This window comes from Jaculus jaculus, chromosome 5 (assembly GCF_020740685.1).
Source record: "Jaculus jaculus isolate mJacJac1 chromosome 5, mJacJac1.mat.Y.cur, whole genome shotgun sequence".
Taxonomy (NCBI): domain Eukaryota; kingdom Metazoa; phylum Chordata; class Mammalia; order Rodentia; family Dipodidae; genus Jaculus; species Jaculus jaculus.
Window position 1 is genome coordinate 142,088,386 of NC_059106.1, and position 23,149 is coordinate 142,111,534.

Consider the following 23,149-nt stretch of genomic DNA (forward strand, 5'->3'; position numbering starts at 1 on the left):
TGGTATAGTGGTGTGAGTGTGTGGGGGTGCATGCACCTGCATGTGCCTGCTTGGTGCTCCAAATGCTCCCCTTCTGTGGCAGAATGCTATCTCCTGTAGTGTGCAGAGTAGGGTGTTGGGTGTCCTGTTCTGTAGTTCTCATTTTAGCCAGAGTGTCTTACTGATTCCAGAACTTTCCATTTTTTAATGCATTCAGGTGGTTCTCTTGTCTTTGATCCCCAAAGGACTAGGGCTATAAGATCTCCCAGACTATGCACAGCTGTTTACATAGGTCCTGGGCTAAAATTCAAGTGGTCTCTTGGGCCCTTTCAGGTCCTCATTGTTGCACAGGAAGTGCTTTTAACTGTTGTACCATCTCTGGAGTGCTTTGGTTGAGTTTAGTTCATATTTCTTTATCTCTCCTATTATCATTGCTACCAATTTTATTTTTTTAGCATTTTTGATTGAAAGCTCAAGGTTTTAATAACTTCTGTTTGTAAAATATGCATTAGAGGGCTGGATAGGTAGCTCAGTGGTTAAGGTGCTTGTCTGTGAAGCCTAAGGACCCAGGTTCAACTTCCATGTAAAGAGATACACATGGTGGCACATACATCTGGAGTTTATTTGTAGTGGCTAGAGGCCGTGGCACACCTATTTTCTCTCTCCCTTTTTCTCTAATAAATGAGTAAATAAAAATAAAAACATAAGATATAAAATATGCATTTGAATCTGTAACTATTCCCTATGCTTACATACATCTCACAATATTTGATTGTTCATGTTTTTCTATGCTGTTAAAGATTTAAAAAAGAAATATTTTCATTTCTTTGATACAGGGACTGATTTAAAATTATTGAAACTTGTTGAGTTAGCCTTACTTCTCTAATAATCAGTTTCCAGTTTAATTTCATTAAATAGCATAAATTATATTTTGTGATTATAGCATTTTGTAATTTACTGAGACTTGCATTTTGGCTCACCATCTATTCCAATTATGATATTAATGAAAATGATATTTCACATCTAATTAAAAAAATAAAATATAGGTGCTGGGGAGATGATTCAGTGGGTGAGAGAATTTGCAATACAAACATGAAAATTTGAGTTCAAGCCCCAGCACCCACATAAAAAAATTGAGCATGACTGCACATGCCTATAATCCCAGTACTGAGTGAGATGGAGATAGGAAGATTACTAAAGCTCTCTGGTCAATGAATCTTGATGAGAAAATGGTGGGTTCCAGATTCAGTGAGAGACACTGCTTCAAGGAAATAAGGTAGAAAAGTCACAAATGAGGATAGCTAATGTCCTTCTCTGGCCTCTTCATGTGTGAGAACATGGCACATGAATCTGCACACACATGTACACACATACATGTATCAAACAATACATCACCCTATAACACTATAAACATAAAATAGTAAAATGCATATGCTGGGCTGGAGACATGGCTTAGCAGTTAAGGCACTTGCCCCAAAGCCTAAGGACCTAGGTTCAATTCCCTAGTACACACGTAAACTAGATGCACAAGATAAGGCATGCATCTGGAGTTTGTAGTGGTTGAAGGCTCTGGTGCACCCATTGTCTTTCTTTCCATCTGCCTATTTCTCTCTCAAATAAAAAATAAAGAAAATACTTTTATTTATTTAAAAAAATTTTTTTGTTGTTTATTTATTTATTTGAGAGCGACAGAAAGAGAGAGCGAGAGAGAGAGAGAGAGAGAGAGAAGAATGGGTGCGCCAGGGCCTCTAGCCTCTGCAAATGAACTCCAGACCCGTGCGCCCCCTTGTGCATCTGGCTAACGTGGGACCTGGAGAACCGAGCCTCGAACCGGGGTCCTTAGGCTTCACAGGCAAGCACTTAACTGCTAAGCCATCTCTCCAGCCCAGAAAATACTTTAAAAAATGTATATGTTTATATATTTGTTAAAATATTTTAGGTTAATGTTACTACAATACAATGACTAATTTGTTCTTAAATTTATCTTTTGACAGAAATACCTTGTATAAATATAAAAACTAGATTTACATAAATTTGTAATTGCTATATCATCCTATTGTACTGTCATGTTTATTATTCTGAAATGTCCAATTTCTCTCACATAATTTCCTTGCCATGAATTCCATTTTATCCAGTATAATTTCAGCCTCACCAGGTCATTTTGTGAAATATTTTATTTAATTTTAATTTAATCATTTATTTATGAGAAAGGAAGGAGGAAGAGAAAGTAAGAGAGAGGGAGAAGGAGAGAATGGCCACACCATGGCCTGCAGTCACTATAAACCTACAAGTGAACTCTAAACACATGCACCACTTCGTGCATCTGGCTTTGTGTGGGTACTGGGAATCAAACCCGCGACCTTAGGCTTTGCAGTCAAGATCCTTAAACATTGAGCCATCTCTTCAGCTTCCAGTTTATTTTTAAATGTAATTTTGTGAGGAAGTATTTAAGTTTAGCTTACTTACAGAGACAATTTTAAATCAATAATTTTTAACTATTTTTTTAGTTGTAGTATTTGTTTTATTCTTCTTTTTTGTTCTCTCATAATGGAAATTTTTTATTGCATTTATTTTTAATTCATTTTTTAGATAAACATTCTTATATTATTGGGTTAGAGATTAGCCCACATACCACAGAATCATTTTTGACTCTGTGTTATACTTTATTTTAAAATTTGACCATGTTTCTGTCTAAGTCCTTCTGATTTTGATACTGTTGCTATATATATTTTATTTTAGAAATTTGTTAAATTCCACAAGCCCATATATTCTGATATTTATCATTACATATAACTCTCTCTCTGATGCTTTTATCAGTGATTATTTTATACCTTAAATCTGAAGAGATATTTAGTATTTCTACCAGTGCAGTGGGATTATGTTAGTTTTTCACATACCTAAAATATTGTTTAATTTGATATCACGTTTGAGAGATTTACAACTGATATGGGTTTCCTGTTCCACAGTTCTCCCTGTCTTTGAGCATATTAAATGTACATTCCATCATTTTCTTGTTTTCATTATTTCAAATGAGGAGTCATCTGAAATTCTTATGCTAAGAGCTATATACTGACCATGATTTGTCTTCTCTCTTTTTTTAACCTTTTAAATTTTATATTTTAATGCATTCATAGGTTTTATGGGTTCATTTCTTTCATCATTTTGGAAAACACCCAGCCATGATATTTTCCAATACTGCTCATTCCCTATCTTCCCTTTCTTCTACCTTAACATATATGTTTTAACAATGCCCATACATCCATTATTTTCTCTGTCTTTTCTCTCATTTTGATCTTTTTCAGTTCTCTGGTCCTCTGGGACACTGTACCTATTATTTTATCAAATAAAGTTTATCAAATACCAAATTCAGTGGCTTGTTTTAGTTCTAAAAATTTTACTTAATTGATTTTTAATGATTCATTATATAGAAAAAGGCTCTGAATGCTTTTCTGTAAGTGTATGAAAATATCAACTTTAAGCACTTACCTGTTACCTCTACACATGAATCAAGTATGAATACTGTGTTAGTTACTTTTTTATTGCTGCTATTAAATACCTGATGAAAGAAACTTAAGGAAGGAAGATCTTATTCTGGCTTATAGTTTTGAGTAAGTACATTTTATCATGGGGGTGAAGGCAAGAAGGCAGCAGCAAGAGAAAGCCAGATAAATAGGAATATGAAGCTGGCTATAAAACCTTAATGCCTACCCATACCCCCTCCCCACTTCCTCCAGCAAAGTCCAATCTCCTAAAGGTTCCACAATTGCCCCATACATCACCAGCTGAGGACCAAATACTCAAATACATGAGCCTATCTTAGAAATTTTACATTCAAACCATAACAACATTTATTTTTTGTTTTTAATTTTTCTACTTTTTCCTAGTTCAATTTGTCCTATTTTAAAATTTTGGATTGACTATAAGAAATTTTGAGTGAAAAATAGAATAGTATATCACAAAGTTTTGCCCAAAAGTTAGTTTTAGGTGTTTTTAAGGCTATTTTGCTTTCATAATAACTCTATACCATCTGAGCAAGGTCCTAACTTCTGGAGAGTGAGTCATTAAAAGATTATAACAAAAGCTCAAAGCACCCTATAACTTTGTGGGGATTGAAATCTTATCCCCTACCAACACCACTCTGCTTGAACTCTTTTCCTTGATTTTCAGCTTTCCACCCAGGTTTTCACTTGAATTTCCTGGGTTCATACTTTGCACAAACAACTGCTCAGCACAATGCATTTCCTGAAGGGACATTCAGCATGGATTTTGAAGTGCTAAGACCTTTTATTTTCTTGTCCTTGTGTAAATGCCCTTCAAATTTTAGCCACTCTCTTCATTTCACCCTTGAATTCTAACTTTTCTGTTACTGAGAACTATCTTTTCAATTTGCATCTAATTTCTTGTACCACAACAGAAAAATATAATTCAAGGAAACTTTCAGGCACATATGAAACCCTAATGACCTATAGTCAAGGCATTTTAATTTTACTTAGGATTATTATAGTCCAGAGTTGATATTTTTATGTTTTGTTCAAGATTATGTTTGTTCTACTAGGAACATTTGCCAGTTAGGCACTCAGTCTACCCTGGTTGAGGAAAGGGAGAAAGAACATACACCTATAATGTTAACAAGATGAGGTGGAAGGGAGGCTTTCCTTAAACATACTACTGAATGATTTAGCTGGTTCCCATTGAGGGCCAAGGAAAGAAGAGACCGAAGCAGAACCACAGAGATGAATTAAACATGGGCTGGGAAAATTGCAATCTTATTTGAATTTTCTTATGTTCAGATTCAGTACATAGTTATATATCATGAAAAGATTGTCAGATGTATGAAGTACAGCGCAGGCCCAGTAGGATCAGTTCCAGTGTAGGCTACTGTTCAGGGACTGACTGAAACTTTCATGACCCCACAGTGAATACCATAGCCCCAGACATAGGAGCAGGGGATAAAAGTGTATAACCTGTATATACATACATACATACATACATACATACATACATACATATATATATATATGAATTAAACAAAACAAAAGCCCATAAATTTACTTATCTCTTTAAATCCATTGTACACACATTCATAGTCATAAATTAACTCCTCCGTTTTCCACTCCTACTTTTTTCAGTGTCTATGATTGTGTTGCCAATAAAATGACAGAGGTACAATACCTAATAAGATGAAATTTAAAAAAAAAATTTTTAAAAAAGAGTGTTGGTTATTGTTTATATTTTTTAATTCCACTTTAAAAGCCAGGAATTCTGCATCTAAATTGTTCTTCTATAATCAAGACTCCCCACACATCTCTTCTGCTTCTCATTCCCACTTTTCTTGTGGAGAAAAAGGTGTTTGTCAGCTTACAGTCTCAAGGGGAAGTGTTGCAGTAAGGTTTGCATTGCTGGCAGAAATCACCAGACCAAGAACAGCTTGTGGGGGAAAAATGTTTATTTTTGACTTACAGACTCAAGGGGAAGCTCCATGATGACAGGGGAAAATGATGGCATGAGGAGAGGGTGGACATCACATACTGGCCAACAACAGATGGACCACAGCAACAGGAGAGTGTGCCAAATACTGGCAAGAGGAAACTGGCTATAATACTCATAAGCCTGCCCCTAACAATACACTGCCTCCAGAAGGCATTAATTCCCAAATCTCCATTTGCTGGGAACCTAGCATTCAGAACACCTAAGTTTATGGGGGACACCTGAGTCAAACGACCACAGGAAGCTTCATTATAGGAGGGAAAGGACTGCAGAGCAGAGGCTGGGCATAACTTCTTGTCACAGTGCCTATATTTATACCAATTATTAGATCTAACCACTTTCTGGAACCCATTTGAATTCTTTAAAACTGTGCATATAATGTAAGATAATCTGCTTATTTACAAAGCAACTGTATCACAACCTTTATGTTGTTAGTATCCTTAAGTCTTCTAAAATCTAGGGTCATATATTTATAGTTTCTGGAATTGAGATGCAGGCAAGTTTAGAAGACTATTACTCTATTGCACACACAGAGACTAGATCAAGAGAATGTTGAAATTAAAAAAACAATGATGAAAGGAGTTAATTGGAACATTTAGCTTTACCTCCTTAGTGAAATGGAACATGAAAGGAAGAAAAAAATTAGCTCATTTTTAGTAAATGAAGCCATGTTTCTTTGTACATCTGTACTATTACCATTTATAACTTTTCCTTCACTGAATGCAGTCATGCAATTTTTAATTAAGCATCAATTCACTAACCACTGATTAATATAATTGTGGATTATTCCCATGACTCAAGTAAAGTGCATCTTCTCTTAGCTAATAAAATCATTTTTCTTATATAAAATAATAATCAAAACATATGAGATAATTTTAGGTGCTTCATGAAAACGTCCTAGATGAAATGCTTTCTGCTACTCTTTGTTTATAAAAGAACAAATAATATTGAGTACAGACAATATTACAGAATAATACTGGGAATTGCTATTGCTAAAAGCCTGTGGTTTTCTTTCTAATAGAATATTTTTATTTAGGTTTAAAATATTTTTTTTCATTTGGATATTTAGATAACATGGCTCATTATATTTTAATGGCATGTAATTCTAAACAAAACAAATGAGAATTTTGAGAGAAAAGCCAGTCTTCAAAACTGAAGTATAATTAGTTCCCCCAAGGGATGCACTACTAACCTAGCTTAGTTCAGTATAAACAAGGTGGACATAACTATGCAGTGTAAAAGAACTTTCTGAAGAAAAGTTTATGAATTAGTACCTTATAAAATCTTATGCCTCTCAAATCAAATAGGATGATTATTCTAAGGAGTTCAAGGTCAGCTCATTTGGAATGTCAAACACAGGCACTGAAATTTTAGGCTCTAAATTTCTAGTCACAAAAGAGGCCAGATAGAGCTATTTTTATTATAAACTTTATTGTGTTCATGATGTGAAGCCTTTGCAGTTGTGTACATAGACATGCAGAGTAGTTTTTTGGTGACAATTATTTTCCATACTTATTAAATGTTTAAGTTGTTTTTCTTTAATGCATGAGTCACTTTAGAAGACTGATAAGTTGATTTTTAATTTGTTGGTTTTGCATCTCTTTCCAAGTTGGCAATTATTATTGAAGGCATTGTATTATTTATCAAGTTAACATGACTGGCTTGTATTTTATATTCTTACAGCCAATTTGTGCTGACTTGACTCTTTGGTGAGATCATCATGATTATAAATCTAAGGTTTTGCTTTTGATCTTCATAAAGAAGTTTGCACTCCTCCACCCTGGGAACACAGATGGCAGTCATATTCTCCATATAGTTATAAATGAATGTCTTTGATCTTAGGGGAGAAGGATATCAATATCTTATCTGTAGTAAAACTCAACCAATTAAGGGTATCTTGGCAGCAGTAGGTCAGAGCTGTATTTTTAATAAAGGAGGGCAGCATGACGATGGGAATACACATACCAGTTACTCAATTTTGTTGAATGTCATATTTAAAATTAGTGGTTTAAATGCTCAAGGGGTAGTTTAGTTCTAACTCCTCTGGTAAAATGATTTCAAATGACAATTGCAAAATCATTTTATACTTTGGTAATTTACTATATTATCACAATTTTTGTTGTATATCTGGGCAACTTGTTAAAATATCACAATTTGTGTTTAGGTTATGAAGATTAGCAAAGCCTGATAAAATATAATAGAATGAAAAATGCATTTAGGTACCAAAATATAAAGAAGAGTGTGTCTAATTAGTCTGGTTTAATTAATCATAGTACTTAAGGAAGGGCTGTTATTCATGATGTCTGTTTGTTTAAATAGGTTAGATATGGGCCGTCCACTAATCTTGTTTATAAAATATAGTAAGTAAAATTCTTTGCATACATATCTGCAAAGTTTCTAAGCATACTTCAAGTGTTAGAGGAATCTAAACTTTTGTGATATCATGAGAATTTGTTATTTGTGTGTAGCAAAATGAATCATTCAAAATAACTACTTCTTGGATTGCATTATACTTTTAAAATATATAATTTTTTATTTATTTGAGAGAGAGAAAGAAAAAGAAAGAGAAAGGAATTTAGAGAGAATAGACAGGCGGGGACCTCCAGCTGCTGCAAACAAGCTCTGGACACATGCACCACCTTGTGAATCTGGCTTTTGTAGGTCCCAAGGAGCTGAACCTGGGTCTTTTGGCTTTGCAGCTAATGACTTAACCACTAAGCCATCTCTCCATACCCCCCATTTAAAATATTTTATTTTTCATTTATTTAAGAGATGGAGAAAGGGAGAGGGATTATACTTTTTAAATGCAATATCAGATCAAATAATTAAAATGACTGGAAAGATGAGTCACACTTTCTTCAATTAAAAAGATAGTACAAAGCTGGGCATTGTAGTGTATGCCTTTAATCCAGCACTGGGGAGGCAGAGGTAGGAAGACTGCAGTGAGTTCGAGGCCACTCTGAGACTACATAGTAAATACCAGGTCAGCCTGGGTTAGAGTGAAACACTACCTCAATTGAAAAAATAAAAAGGCAGTACAATTGTATTTATGTGTGTGCATATGTACATGTACATAAATAAATAAGTAAATAAATAAATATGTATATACATACATGCATGTATACATATATACACATATGTATGCCTGTGACAATGAAGGTCAGGGGAAAAGAGATGAAGTCATATATTTAACTTGATTACTGATTAATCTTATACTTTTATCAAGAATTTTGACAAACTGGCTTTTGATAATGAAATCATTGAGTAGCAAGTAGTTACCTAAATTTTTCTTTTATTTTTTTAAGAACCTTACATTCAACATCAAGTAACTAATTTACTTTTGTTTCAGGAGTTTTGAACTTAACATTATACATGTTTTGATTCAGGAATAAAAATATATTATTTTCTTATGTAATTTGTGTTTTCTATGATGGAGCCTTCTGATGTCTTAGTCTACTAATATTTTATATCCATCATTTCTCTTAACAAAACTTCATTTTTGGAAACAATGTGCATTTACTTTTAAATTAGTTACATAATTCAAGTATAAAGTTAATTTCATTTTTGATAAAAAAATTTTCAAATATTAAACAAGAGGACTGTAAAATATGTATTCATGAAAAACTGTTGATATTCTTTCTCTATAGTATAATGTGTTATATATCTGTGTCCATTTGTTATAAATGTATTATTGATTCTCTTAACATGCCTAGTATAATGATGCAGTCCATTCTTAAAAGAATCATGTGCTAAAAATCACAATACACCAATAAATACAGGCAAACATTGGTGAGTTTATACTTTAGAAAATAATGTTTAAATTTAATGTACAGACTTGTACAAGAAATATGCAAATTCTGCAGTAATGAATATAAATAGGTTTTCAGTGCACATCCCAGTTCATGACATTCTAGTCATAAAGTAGATCCAATTTTACCTACAAAGATATGTGCTAGAGGTCTCCATTTGAAAATGCTTGTTTTTATTTTACCATGTGGACAAATTGCTGTGAATAATACAAATTGGCCATGCTTTTTAGCTTCTTTCCACTTACGCATAGGTTGCCTACCCATATCCTTCATTATATGATGAGGTACCTCTAAATGAAATGCCCACACATCTCTTCCTGGTCATTATATGCTGTCATTATCTGCTAGAAATGAATACATCTGTATGCCAGTTCATGCGTTTTCATCTCCTGCTGCAGAATCAATGGTCATGCAGCTACTCTGTTTATGAATATATAAACGTGCCATGCATAAAGTATAACAGGCAGTTAGCACCATAGATCACCTACAACTTTGTTTTTCTAATACAAAAAGCAAAAATTTACTTTGTCAAGCATTTTGAGTTAGTGTAACAATGCATGCCATAATTATGTAATATGAAAATGTAGAAATCAGGTATATTTAGATCCTTTTGATAATTGAACTTCAAATAAATTGACATCTAAGCACATCTACTGTGATGCATGCAGATTCACTTACTATTTCACTCTGATTCTTAGTGGAACAGAAAAAAATGCCTTGGGTGTTTAATAAGCTGTTATTTGCTAAGTTCCACCACCCATAGCTTACCCCAATACATGACTAGAATAATGCTTTAAATCATACATACATACAGACAGACAGACAGACATATGCATACACTTCTTTTGAAGGGGAAAATGATGTCTATATTCACCAAGGGTTCTGGAGGAAGTATTAAGCTCTGGGAAGGAGATAATCGGTGAATTTTCTTACTGAAATCAGCAGGCATGTTCATGCATATTTTGCGGCATGCATGCCTATGCGCCACTCTGGGCAAACGGTGCCACTGCAGCTTCTGTGCCGTGATTAAGTTGATGTAATTACGGTGAAATAAAGGCAGCCACACTGATAATTTCACAGTGCATATTAAAGACATATGTGCCTTCTAGTGTACAATAAATGGACCTGAACTGCTGTCAGGGTCTAGGAGGACAGTGTGGCCAATGCACCTATTGTGTCCCTGCTGCAGAGAGGAGCCTGCCGATTGGTCACTGTCTGCAGCACATAGCACTGGCTGGTTATAAAGGACTTGTCTAGGGGAGAGCCTGTAGGTACTCCATTGTCTGGTAAAGTTCATGTGACTGCATTCTTCTCTGCAAGGGGCTTGGAGGGAGAGCTGGGAAGGAGGGGTGTCAGCTCAACTGTAAAAGCGGCAGAGATTTTTTTTTTTCTTTCTCTCTCTTTGCCTCTCCATAGATCGTTTCTGTTTCATGCCCTGTCTCATTTCGCATAGCTAAAAAGGAATGCTAATTAAGATCCCGTGTATTAACTTGAAAATAATGACTCGGCTGTAATTAGAAATCTGATGAGAGTTTAGATTTCTTCTGCTAGGGGACCAAAAACATCACTTATGGTGCTTAGGAGGAAAATGGAGAATTATGTTTCTGTAATCAAGGTAAACATGGGGAAGGGGGAATTCCCCCTATCTTTTAAAACCAACTTTAACCAATGGAATTCTACTGCAGAGAGAGGATACTGTATTTCAAATTCTATTTTAACCATTAAATTGAAAGAACACAAATCAGTAGCAATAGAAGGCTTCTTAATCCTCCTTAGGATGCAATTCAGATGAAAGAACTGCTTTTTTCTTTTTCTTTTTTCATTTTTCTTTTTGTATGTGTGTGTTATAGATGGATCTGAGAATGCTGTCTGGGCTTGGTGCCAAAGGCTGGTATTTCACAGCAGCGACCGCCTCACAGACGATCTGTGGGAAGCAGGAGGGAGACTGTCTCTTAGGGTGCCACTACTATGGAGACACAGCTGGGCTGAACAAGATTTGCTTCAAACGACAACAAGAGAGACAGAAAGTATCTGGTTCAACCGCTGCCCAGGCAGGCAGGCACCAGAAGGGCGCGCCGCCAATCCGGCCATGCTCGAAGCCAGCTCAGCCAATCAGTGACGTCACTGGTGAGAAACTCATTTACATCATGCAGTAATGAACTTTGTTTAACATAGCCTCCCCCCTTTCCTGTTACCCTCCCCACCCCTATATCAGGCCCTTCCATTAATTATTCTGCCGACATAATTTAAAACGCTGTGCAAAAATGTGGCTACATTTCCTCTGGTAGTGTTTATTTTGCTCTCCCCCCGCCCCCCGGTGTCAGCAGTTACTGGAGGTGATTCTGAGTACAATTCTGTTTTGTTTTGACCTTCCAAATTATCTTCTCTTTTTTCAAAGAAAAAAAAATTAGAAAGAAAAAAAAATTAGATCTCTGTTCCGTCAGATGCACCTTGTTATGAAAATGTGTTCTCCAAACTGGGATTTGGAGCTGTACAAGGTCATAGAGAATGGGGCATGGGGAGAGGCATTCCCATGGAAGTTGTGATCTTTCCAGGCAAACGGCGTCTTAGAGCTTCTTGACTGCTTCCAGATTTTATGATGCAGTGGTGAATTCACATACAGTGCTTTATCCCAACAAGCACTGTGTGTCTGTCACAGGGAGGAAAGTTCACTCTTGTTCTATTTCATTCTTCACTGCTCTCAGCCAACATGTCATTTTATTAGTGAATAGAACTGAGGTCATTTCTGGACAAATCTCCCCCTTCCCATAGCAACACAATGCACCTGATTTGCATCCATTTACTAGAAATACTGGGTACAAGAACCAGCTGGAAAGGAAGTTGAGGGAACAGCTTACATATTCTTTGGGAATATGTTGCTGCAATCTGTTTGTTTTTCAGAAGTCGTAATATGCAACATCTGCCTTCGCCTTTCTATAAAGATGCCTGATCTCCACTTACAATGCAATACCTTTAAGAAATTTATAAGATTGTTATACAACCAGCCTAGACCAAGCGGACTAATGTTCACAAATGAGTTCATTTATCTACAGCAAGCATTTGAAGATGCAGTTTTGTCTTGCACATTTTGGTTTAGTTTTTTTCAGAGGGAAAGTGATTTGTTGTATAGATAACTTAGAGTCTGGAACATGTGGTATGTGAAGATTTCAGTTTGCTTGATAGACATCCCCCACCCCAAGAGTGAAACTGGGTCACACTTCCATGCGATTTCTATTAAGTCGTCTCTTTCTTGCATTATTGGCATTACAATGATGTGGTTTGTTACCCCAAATGCTAAAGACCTGTGGTCTATGTGTTGTCTATGTTTTTAAAGGATGCTTTTTTATATAAAATTATTCAAGGACATGGCATTTTAGAATCATCCACGACAAAGGGTTTATAGCAGTGCAGAATTCGGTTAAGAAGCTTAAAGACTACAATGATAGAAACAGTCACTTTTTTACGGCGTATGAAGGATTTAGATGAGAAACCATGGCCCTTTTAATTCTCGAGGCATTCCATCATCCCATCATCAGTATTCAGGGGACGACTGTCCTGAATCAGTCATGAGCTCCCCTGCTGCACATCCTGTAACTTGAATCATGTGTAATAATATATTATCCTACTGGGGGCCTTCTTTCAGTAGGAAAATGGTTCATACATTCTGGTATAGGAGAACTTTTGGCTTCTAGCCGACTCACAGCCATTACTCACATAGTCAAGCAGTCACAGTCGTTCTCCTTAAGGAATAACATCTGTACAACCTCCTCAGCCAAAAATTTGCAGAGCCTACCCCATGTTATGAATTACGATTTCTTAGAATTGGGAACACTTGATAAACTGAAGTTAAAAAATGGAAGGTTTAAAGAAATGGATCGAATTTCCGTTGACCATGCCATGTGGCCATGCACCCACTCCCACTCCTTCAGACTGATGGGGAATGTGGAGAAAAGGAGATCCAGAGTGAGTCTAGATGTGTGTGTTTGATGTTTTTAGACACAGTTCAGATGTAATGCGTTTCGAAGGCATTGCTGTCACTGTGTTTTTCTGTAGACATGCTGGCTAGGTCCTCTATAGGGTGTGGCAGCATGGAGGGATTGATGGGGGTAGAGTTTGCTGTGAAGGCAGAGAAATTGTCACCCCTCGGGAAGGCAGTGATGTGATGTGGTAGGATCCATCCCGTCTCAGGTGTTAATTGTACTAATGGTTCTTTCTTTTGCTATGACCTGGATCAGATCAATAAATTTCTCTCTGTTTTTCTTACCTTTGAGAAGTAAAGACACACCCTACAGGATTCTCTCTCTAAAGAATGAATGTCTTAACACTTGAAATCCTTCTTTTTATTTTCAAGGAGGACAAATGTACATCCTTAGAAAAATATTTGCAATTCGTTAGTCCAAGATTCTCCCACCTTTATGCCCTTGTCTTTGCTCCTTCATCCCTCCATGTGTGGCAGTCAGCATTGCTGAGGAGCCACAAGACGTATCATCTGTCGCTAGATTCAAAGGCCCTTGAAGGCAGAGACCACATTGAATTGACCTTGAACCTTTAGGTCTAAGAATAATGCATATACTTCCAAGTTTGAAATACATATTCTATTTAGTGAATTATTAGTGCATAACAAATCATAAAAATTCCAGGGATTTCTGTTATGTTGCCAGCTATTATCATCAGGTACCAGCTGATGCCAGATTTTAGCTTATCTATTCTCTGCCTCTCATTTTAATGGTCATTCACTAAAAAGCTCATGAGAGATGAACAATGCGTTATCATTTTTTTTAGTAACTAGTTATGGAGAAATGTAACTTAGTTTATTTTTCAAATATGGAATTAAGCTACCCTAGTTTTATGTTTTACATGTTAAAAGATAGATGAAATTTATATGCATTAACTGCAAAACATGATAAGCAAATTTCATTATCCTGTTCTACTTTAATGATATGGAAGAATTAATTACTTGGAAAAGTTAATCAATTAAGGTAAAATTCTCTATGAAATATAATGTCAGGATATATGGAAACTCGTTTTTTATTCTTATCGATATGATTGGTTCTTGTCTTTAAATCTGTAAATTAACATAATGATTAGTTGAATTTTTTTCCAGATATATAATAATGGCAAAGTAGCCAAAGCATAATTGATTTTTTGATACTTATCTGTTTACTTACTTTTGGCTATACTATTTCTGATAAACTAAGATTAATTTCTTAGCAAACACTGATATTCTTGTTAATAAGTTCTAAAATTGTCATTGGATTTAAAACATTCTATTACAAGCTACTTGTTCTTCCATGTTATAGAAAAGAAATTAAATAATTAAAAATATATACATTTTTACTCTTATATTTGAAAAGATGGAAATCTTAGTGCTAGGGACTGGAGAGATGGCTTAGCAGTTAAGGTGTTTGCCCACAAAGCCAAAGGACCCCAGTTCAATTCCCCAGGACCCACGTAAGCCAGATGCACATGCAACTGGAGTTCATCTGCAGTGGCTGGAGACCTTGGCGTGCCCTTTCTCTCTTTCTCTCTCGCTCTCTCAAAAAAGAAATCTTAGAGCTAGCAATGAACTAAAATTTGTACTTTCTAAGAGTCTTTGTGGCTTAAAACATATACCTTCATGTTTCTGAGGTAGCCAAAATTTGTACCTAGAATTCAGAAAGATTGGTTCAATATATTTTCACTATACCAAAAAATGTCCTCTATGACAATCAGCAACATGGGATTACATTATATATATAATTAATATATATTACATATATATTATATTATATTATATTATATTATATTAGTGTATATATATAATGTAATCCCATGTTGCTGATATATATTAATATATATTCATATATATGTTTATATACATATACATATACATATATACATATACATACATACATATATATATATATATATATATATATATATATATATATATATATATTCCAATACTCTGTGTAGGATTTCAATTTGTAGGTAAAATTTTTAAAAAGACTAGATTTTTATTATATTTTCCACTAGCCTATAGTAATATAATTTGTAATTACCTATTTTTAAATCATAACTTAAAGTAGTATTCAATAAAAGTAGTTCCAGTTTTAAGGAAACAATGAAAACTTAACATCAGGGTTACTTGGCAATGGCTTTAAACTCAATTAATATTAGTATTGTATGTTAAGGTATAGAATTAGTTACATAGGTTCTGCTGGATTCACTTTGACTTCAAAAAAGACATTGAAATATGCTATTTTGACATTTTTATGCTGCTAAATTCTCCAGTTATCTCATAGATGAGGTAATTTTTTTTTAAGCCTAGTATTTATGAACTTCCTAAACATCAGGTGATGACATGTGTCCGTTTAGGAGCAAATGTTTCTCAAAGACAATCAGGGGGAGCCAGTCCATAATCTCTTGTTCAGAACACTATACTTAAAAGTCCAGACTGAAAGCCTGGGGTGGTGGCGTACACCTTTAATCCCAGTACTCGGAAGGAAGGCAGAGGTAGGAGGATCTCCATGAGTTCGAGGCTACCCTGAGACTACATAGTGGATTCCAGGTCAGCCTGGGCCAGAGTGAGACCCTACCTCGAAAAACCAAAATAATAAAACAACAACAACAGAAAGTCCAGACTGAGTAAAAGTAGAATATATTAGGGTGGAGAGTTGGCTTAGTGGTTAAGCGCTTGTGAAGCCTAAGGACCCTGATTCAAGGCTTGGTTCCCCAGTACCCACGTAAGCCAGATGAACAAGGTGGCACATACATCTGGAGTTCATTTACAGTGGCTGGAGGCCCTGATGTGCCCATTCTCACTGTCTCTACTTCTTTCTCTCTCTGTCTGCCTGTCACTATCAAATACATTAAAAATAAACAAAATTTAAAAACAGTGGAATATATTCAGAAAAGTAAAATGTAACCTTGACCCACGGTTTGATACATGGCATCTGGGTTATATTGTTGGCTTCTTAAATTCATTGTAAGTGATAAATGGGATAGAAACATGAAACAATCATATTTCACCCTTATTCTAGAATTAGATTATCAACTGATTGTTTTGGTTAGTATTCATGGAGGATAATCTATATGTAACATGTCATATGCTACACTATGGATAACACAATATTATTTCATTTAAATCTCAATGTCTTATCTTCATTTGTAGATGAGAAAATTGAGGTTCAAAATTTTAATCAATTTCTCAAAATCACATAACCAGTAATCAGCAAAACTGAAATTAACACCAAGGATTCTAACTTGAATGTGAATATTTTTAATTAATGCAAACTGAATTTTACCATTTGGCTATGGAAACAGAAATAATTTCATACACTACACCCATAAATAATTTATCTTATTGATTGATTTATGTGCTTGCATATATTTTTCTTTAGTGCTTTTTACCTCACATTGGACATTATTGACTTCACAATAGTATCAAGATAAATGTATTCCTTATGTTTGGCATTAATGTAATCAGATCATTTAAGGTCATGCATATGAAAAGGATTTCAAATCAGGAATGTGCTACATGAATGCAAAGTTATGCTATTACTAAAATGTCTTTGTAAGTATGAATTGCTGAAAGTGATTATTAGATTAAATATTGCCATTTCCTCTTCTAGATATGACAAAAATTAATACTTATGGTCATGCCAATTGCACAATGTCACTGCATGATCTGATTAAACCATGCCTTTCCAGACACTGAACATAGCTCCACTTTCTTAGTCTACAAATAGTTTCTCTACATCAGGAGAGCCTGCAGGAAGCTAAAAGAGAAGAATCAGGTACTCATTGATAACAAAATGATGTCTTAAGCCTAGTTCCAGTGTTTTTTATCTTGTGGTCAGGACTGAGGGTCAGAGTGAGCCAGATGTTGATTGTAACCCTAGTGCATCACTAAATTAACTTTCCTCAATTTTCTTATTGTTTCTTTCTCAACTATGTTATTCACTTTCTATTTGCCAGAAAACATGCAGACAGTAGACCTAGCCTTTTGAATTTCAACTGTAACATTGATACTGATATGCTTTATTAATAATGAGATGAATATATTAAAATATTCTATGATAAAATGTTTAGGTTTATTGTATTACTAGTGGTCTAGGCTCATGAAAATATTTAGAAAAGTGAGAGTTTTGAACTTACTTGACTTTAATCCACTTTGTGACTCTTCTATAGTCCTGCTACCCCAAACACAAGCTAGTGCCCCTGGAAAATATAAAAGTTCAAGCAAAGCAGAGTTACTGTCTGTGGTTGGCAGATGGTAGGCCCATTCATGTTGTGTAAGGATCTCTGCAATTTTCATTGTGATTTCACCTCTTGACTTCATTATATTTAGAACTTAACAATATATATATATTTTCTTTTGAGATTTCATAATTTCACATTACCAAAAGTTACCTCCTTGTGAACAAGAATCAAGGTCAATGTACCAGTTTCTTCAACTGCTTTGCTCTTGTCGTTTATCAAGAAAGCACACCACTGGCCAAGTAACTAACATGCACATTTTCAGAATGCTCAGTTTTACACAATGAAAACAAGAGTTAAAGATATAAGGGGCTGAGATGATGACTCAGTAGCTAAGAGCACTAGCCATGCAAGCATGAGGAACTGAGTTTGAGTCCCAGCACACGTGTAAAGCTCCAAGCTTTGGCCGCACATGCTCTAACACCAGCCGAGACAGGGGGATTGCTGGTGAAGGCTGCTTACCTTTCTGACAAGTAAGTGGAAGTTCTAGGTTCAGTGAGAAATTATGTCTTAAGATAACATAGAAAACTCAGAGTAAGACCTGCAACCTTCTACTTTGCCCTCCACACATGTGCAAAAGGTCCATGCATCTGCACACATATGTGCATCCACTATATGAACACGAAACGTAAAAATTAAAAACTAAATCAAGAGAGCAAATAACATGAAAAATGTTAATTGCCACTTAATGACCATTCAACGCCATGGGTTAATGTAGAACTGTTAGAAGCACATGATTTTGAGCCAAATGCCTGGGCTTGAATCTAGACTCTATTAGTTCATATACATAACCTTGGGCAGCTTCTAAACTTCCCTGTTTCTCAGTTTTCTCATCTTTATAGTAGCACCTACCTTAATATTCTGAGGATTCTGAATCCTTTTCCATGGTGGTGTAAGATAATAAATTAACATTCTTAATTATTTAAAGTCCAGAAGACAGTTTGGGAGTTACTAAATGCTATGTATATAGTTTTATACTTATTATAAACTAATGATATTTAATTGTTAATTTATTCTTCTTTTCTTCCCTTTGTATTAATCTAGAAAAAATGACATCATAAATCATATATAAAAATTCATGGGATGGAGAGATGGCTTAGTGGTTAAGGCACTTGTCTATGAAGCCTGAGGACCCAGATTTGATTTTCCAGGTCTCATGTAAACCAGATGTATATGGTGGCACATGCATCTGCAGTTTGTTCGCAGTGGCTAGAGGCCCTGCAGGGTGTGCCCATTCTCTCTCATTCTTTCTCTCTCTCTCTCTCTCTCTGTTCAAATTAAAAATCAATGAAACAATATGTTCTGATTTTTTTCAGAACTCTTGAGAGAAGCTAATATTTCAGATCATGATATCTAGAAAAGCCAGAGTCTATTTCCTGACCCCTGGCATCTGTACAAAAGCTTAACCCACAGACTGAGTATCTAACATTCAGGAAACAGATAAACAATGCCTATGGACTTTCCTATAGCAGTCTTTGTTCTCAGGGAGCAAATAAGATTTTAAATAGGAGGTTTGGTTTAGAAGACAGTATAATTGCTGTAACCTTCATTTTGCTTATTGTAAAATGGGTAAAATCAGGAAAGGTAACTGTGGTAAATAAAATGACCTGTGTAATAATGTTAGGTTTTCTCACTCTCTTGTAGGCTTTGTAAAGCCTATTCAAGTATGCTTTTAAATGTCAACAACAGCAATGGGATTTAAATAAGATGCAATTCTATAATAGCTTAAGTTTATTTTTCTAATATAACTCCAATTAGTTATACTTATTTGAATGGATTGTGTGTGCAAGTTAATTAAATCAGATTGCTTTCTTAACCAGAGAAAAACTGATTCTAAACATAGTTGCACTTTAAAAAGTAATGCAGGAGTTTCTTTCCCTCACTTTCTCTCTGCCCCTCCTTCTCCCTTATGTATCTCTATCTTCCAATTGCTCCCTGAGAACCAGACAAATTTAGTTAAAATAGAAAATCAGTTTTTTAAAAAAAATTTCTTTATTTATTTGAGAGAGAAAGAGAGAGAGAGAAATAGGCAGGGAGAGAGAATGGGTGTGCCCAGGCCTCTAGCTGCTACAAACGAACTCTAGATGCATCTGTATTACATGGGTCCTAGGGAATCAAACCTGGGTCCTTTGGCTTTGCAGGCAAGTGCCTTAACCACTGAGCAATTTCTCTAGCCCTCACAGGGTTTTTAGTGATTGACCAAAGACATAGAGTGATCAAGGACATACAAATTCTGAGATCAATAGTAGCTATGAAATTTATTGTCAAGAATATAATTAAGATGAAGAAATACTAAACAATAAACAGCATCATCTTTCAAATTCTACATTCTTGTATCATATTTGTTTCATCTTATTGGTTAAGGTTTCTCATTACTCATTATCCAAGCTCTCCATGCTTTTGGTGTGCATCAGTATTGAAAAGAGTGAACAAATAAAGTTTGCTTTGATTTCAGCATAGTTAGCTGTTTGAACAATGTATATAAGAAAAGCAAATAACGTATACTTTCTATTTTAAGTACTTAAAAAGTCTACCTTCTACCCTTTCATTTAATAGCAATTATCCAATGTCCCATTAAACATCATCAGGAACAGTCTCAGATATTACCATGGTGCATTTCAATACATTTAGTTTTTCTCTTATTATTTATTTATTTTCCAAACAGGGCCTAGGTTCTACAGCCCAGACTGGGACTTGTACTCCTCCTGCCTCAGCCTCCCAGGTGGCTAGATTGTGGGTATATTCACTGACACAGGCAGTTGTATTGCATTTTGGTTCTTAAAGGCTAATTCCTTTGCAGTAGAGTTTAGCTTCTCTGTTATCCTCCCAGTAGTGATGGACTCTGATTCTTTAATAATTTTATTAAAATTACTGCAATTAATTTTTACTTCTGCTATTTAATTAACTTTCTACTATTGTCTGACTGGGATTTGCCATCATTAACACATATTCCTTCTTCAGGAATCAGTTTTAGCATGTGGGCTGTTAGTGAGATCATATGCTCCATTTCCCCAGGGGTGGTTCAAGTTGATTTCTTATTCAACAGGGTGATTTGGAATGTTCGTTTATTTTATTGTATTTTTTATTAGATATGGACATATTTTGTATGTAAACATCACATGTTGGTACCATCCTTTCCCTCCTCCCTGTCTCTCTTCTGAAGAGGCCTTCCACGCTGCTGATGCAGGTCAACCCCGTGGGAACCATGGGTCATGCACTGTGGAGGACCACATTCTATACTGGCCCCAGCTGAAACCACAGCAGAACTGGGGAAATGAACAAGAGTGCTGCTTTCTTAGTTGAGCTGTTATCACACAAGGGTGAAGGAGAAAGATGCTGAGGACACTCAACATGTACCAAACCGGAGATCCAGATGCTTCTAAGTGTACATCACTGAAGTCGAATTAAAATGCTCCCTGCATGGCTCAGGGAATTTTGTGGAACTGGGGGGTGGAAACATTGTTAGAGCCACAAGTTGGAATGTTCCTTTTTTATTTTGAATAATTACCCACTTAAATTATATATCCACTCAATAATATAAAGTTTATTTAAAATTTCATGGTTTAAATGCATTTTCAATTATTCTCATCTGTGATTTTCATGAAAGCATATGTACATTTTGTGGTTTGGATTTTGAAACTATGGTTACAATAGAGGTAATTTTCATTTGCTAGTCGTGCCATGAGTGACATTGATTTAAGCTCACCCATCTGTACATGATACTGTGCTCTAGACTAAAAACAGGAAAGGGTCTAGGGTGTTACTTTCTTTAGCAACTATTATTTGAGCATTGCCCAGGGGCTGCTCACAACTCTATGTTCCCCAGGACAAAGCAGCAGTGCAGATCAACCCAGTGCTATGTATCATGAAGACTTTGTTATTGATGTCCTTCAAATGATTGTGATACGGATTCTTAGTGTCTTCTATTCCCTTAACCTTGGAGGAGTAGATTCCAATACCCTCAGTGACTACCTGACATAAGATAGTCTCAAACTCTATATATTTTTTGTTTCTGTTTAGAATCTGAAATATCCTCCATCAGTTCACATGTTTGAACACCTGAACCTCTGCTGATGTGCTATTTTGAGAGGTTGGTAAAGTGATTGATTAGGGATGTGCTGTTGAGGGTCACAGCAACATTGTGTTTCCAGTCACATTCTCTCTGATTCCTGGTCCAGATGCCATGTAAGAAAATGCAGACATAATCTCCTGCCGCCATGGCATGGAGTTTTTCCATATGTTGTCCCTGTGATGATTCCCTCTGAAACCAGGATGCAGAGTAAACCTTCTGTCTTCTAAGTTTCTTTTGTCAGGTGTTTTGTCACAATGGTGAGAGGAGTAACTAACACAGTAAATTGGCACCAAAAGTGGGTTGTTACTTTGATAAACCTGGTCATTAGTTCTTAGGCCTTTAGAACAGGGTTGTGGGAGGAATATAAAAGAGTTTCAAGTTGTAACCTATAGATGTCCCAGGATGCTATAAAAAGAGCTTAATGGATTTAAGTCAATTGTGACTAGCTGGAACCATAGAAAGTGAGTAAGGAGGACACTGAGTTAAGATTTACTGATGATATTTTGCTGTCTTATATAAGTTGCCCTGTTTATATAAATTGCCCTGACAAAAAGAAGTTTTCAGAGCTGGAGAGATGGCTTAGTGGTTAAGCGCTTGCCTGTGAAGCCTAAGGACCCTGGTTAAAGGCTCAATTCCCCAGTACCCACATAAGCAAGATGCACAGGTGGCGTATGCATCTGGAGTTCATTTGCAGTGTCTGGAAGCCCTGGGGCTCCCATTCTCTCTGTCTCCCTGCCTCTTTATCTCTCTGACCATCACTCTCAAATAAATTAAAAAAATAAACAAAACTAAAAAAAGAAACCTTTAAAAAATAAAATAAAAAGGAAGTTTTTATTTATTAAACATCCTGTTCTTATTACAAGTCTACTTAGATTGGGGCATGGCTCAGTGGCACAACCCTTGCCTAGCATGTTTGACTTAGGAGAGATGAGGCTCTGGGTTCAGTCACCAGTACTAAAAACAACAACAACAATAATAATAAGGCACTATATGTAAGGAAGAGTAACTATTTCGTGAACTTCTATGGGAAGCGTGTTTTCTCTCACTCATTATCTTACCTGACATACTTGGCTGTTCTACAGTTAGTAGTGCCAGCTGCTTACTATTTTTTGTCTTTCAATTTAGTAAAGAAGTAACACAGGAAACCAAATTTCTGATAGTTTCTATATATTTTTCTGATGTTGTAACTAAACTTCAAAACTACCTGAGAAGCTTATGAACTCATTTGTCCCTTTTTTCCTTACAGAGAATAAATTTATTGTCATTTTTTCAAAAATACATAATTCGTATTTTGAAATGGACATGGAACTTTTAAAATGATCTAATGTGGAAGTACCTGGAAAGTCTTTAAATTTCAATGAATTATGAGATAGTAGAAGAAATAATCAACAAAATATATACTCACTCAAAATGATAATCATTATAAACTTAGAGCCATTTAGGGTTTGAAATAGACTAGAGATAATTGTTTAATACCTGTATGTTTACAGTGTACTCAGGAAAGTGTGGGAAAGAAGTGATACTTGGTTTGTCCTTGTTCATAGAGCAAGTAGTGGTACAT

The 23,149-nt window shown here is 35.5% G+C and overlaps 1 long non-coding RNA gene across 1 annotated transcript in view; it reads left to right on the forward strand.

Moving 5' to 3' along the window:
• The first annotated feature begins 11,134 nt into the window (after positions 1 to 11,134).
• The window catches only part of LOC123460855, a 514,919-nt gene continuing 502,904 nt past the window's right edge, over positions 11,135 to 23,149 (forward strand). Inside the window, exon 1 of the long non-coding RNA XR_006637250.1 lies at positions 11,135 to 11,402. This is a non-coding gene — a long non-coding RNA (uncharacterized LOC123460855). The remainder of the gene's footprint in view (positions 11,403 to 23,149) is intronic.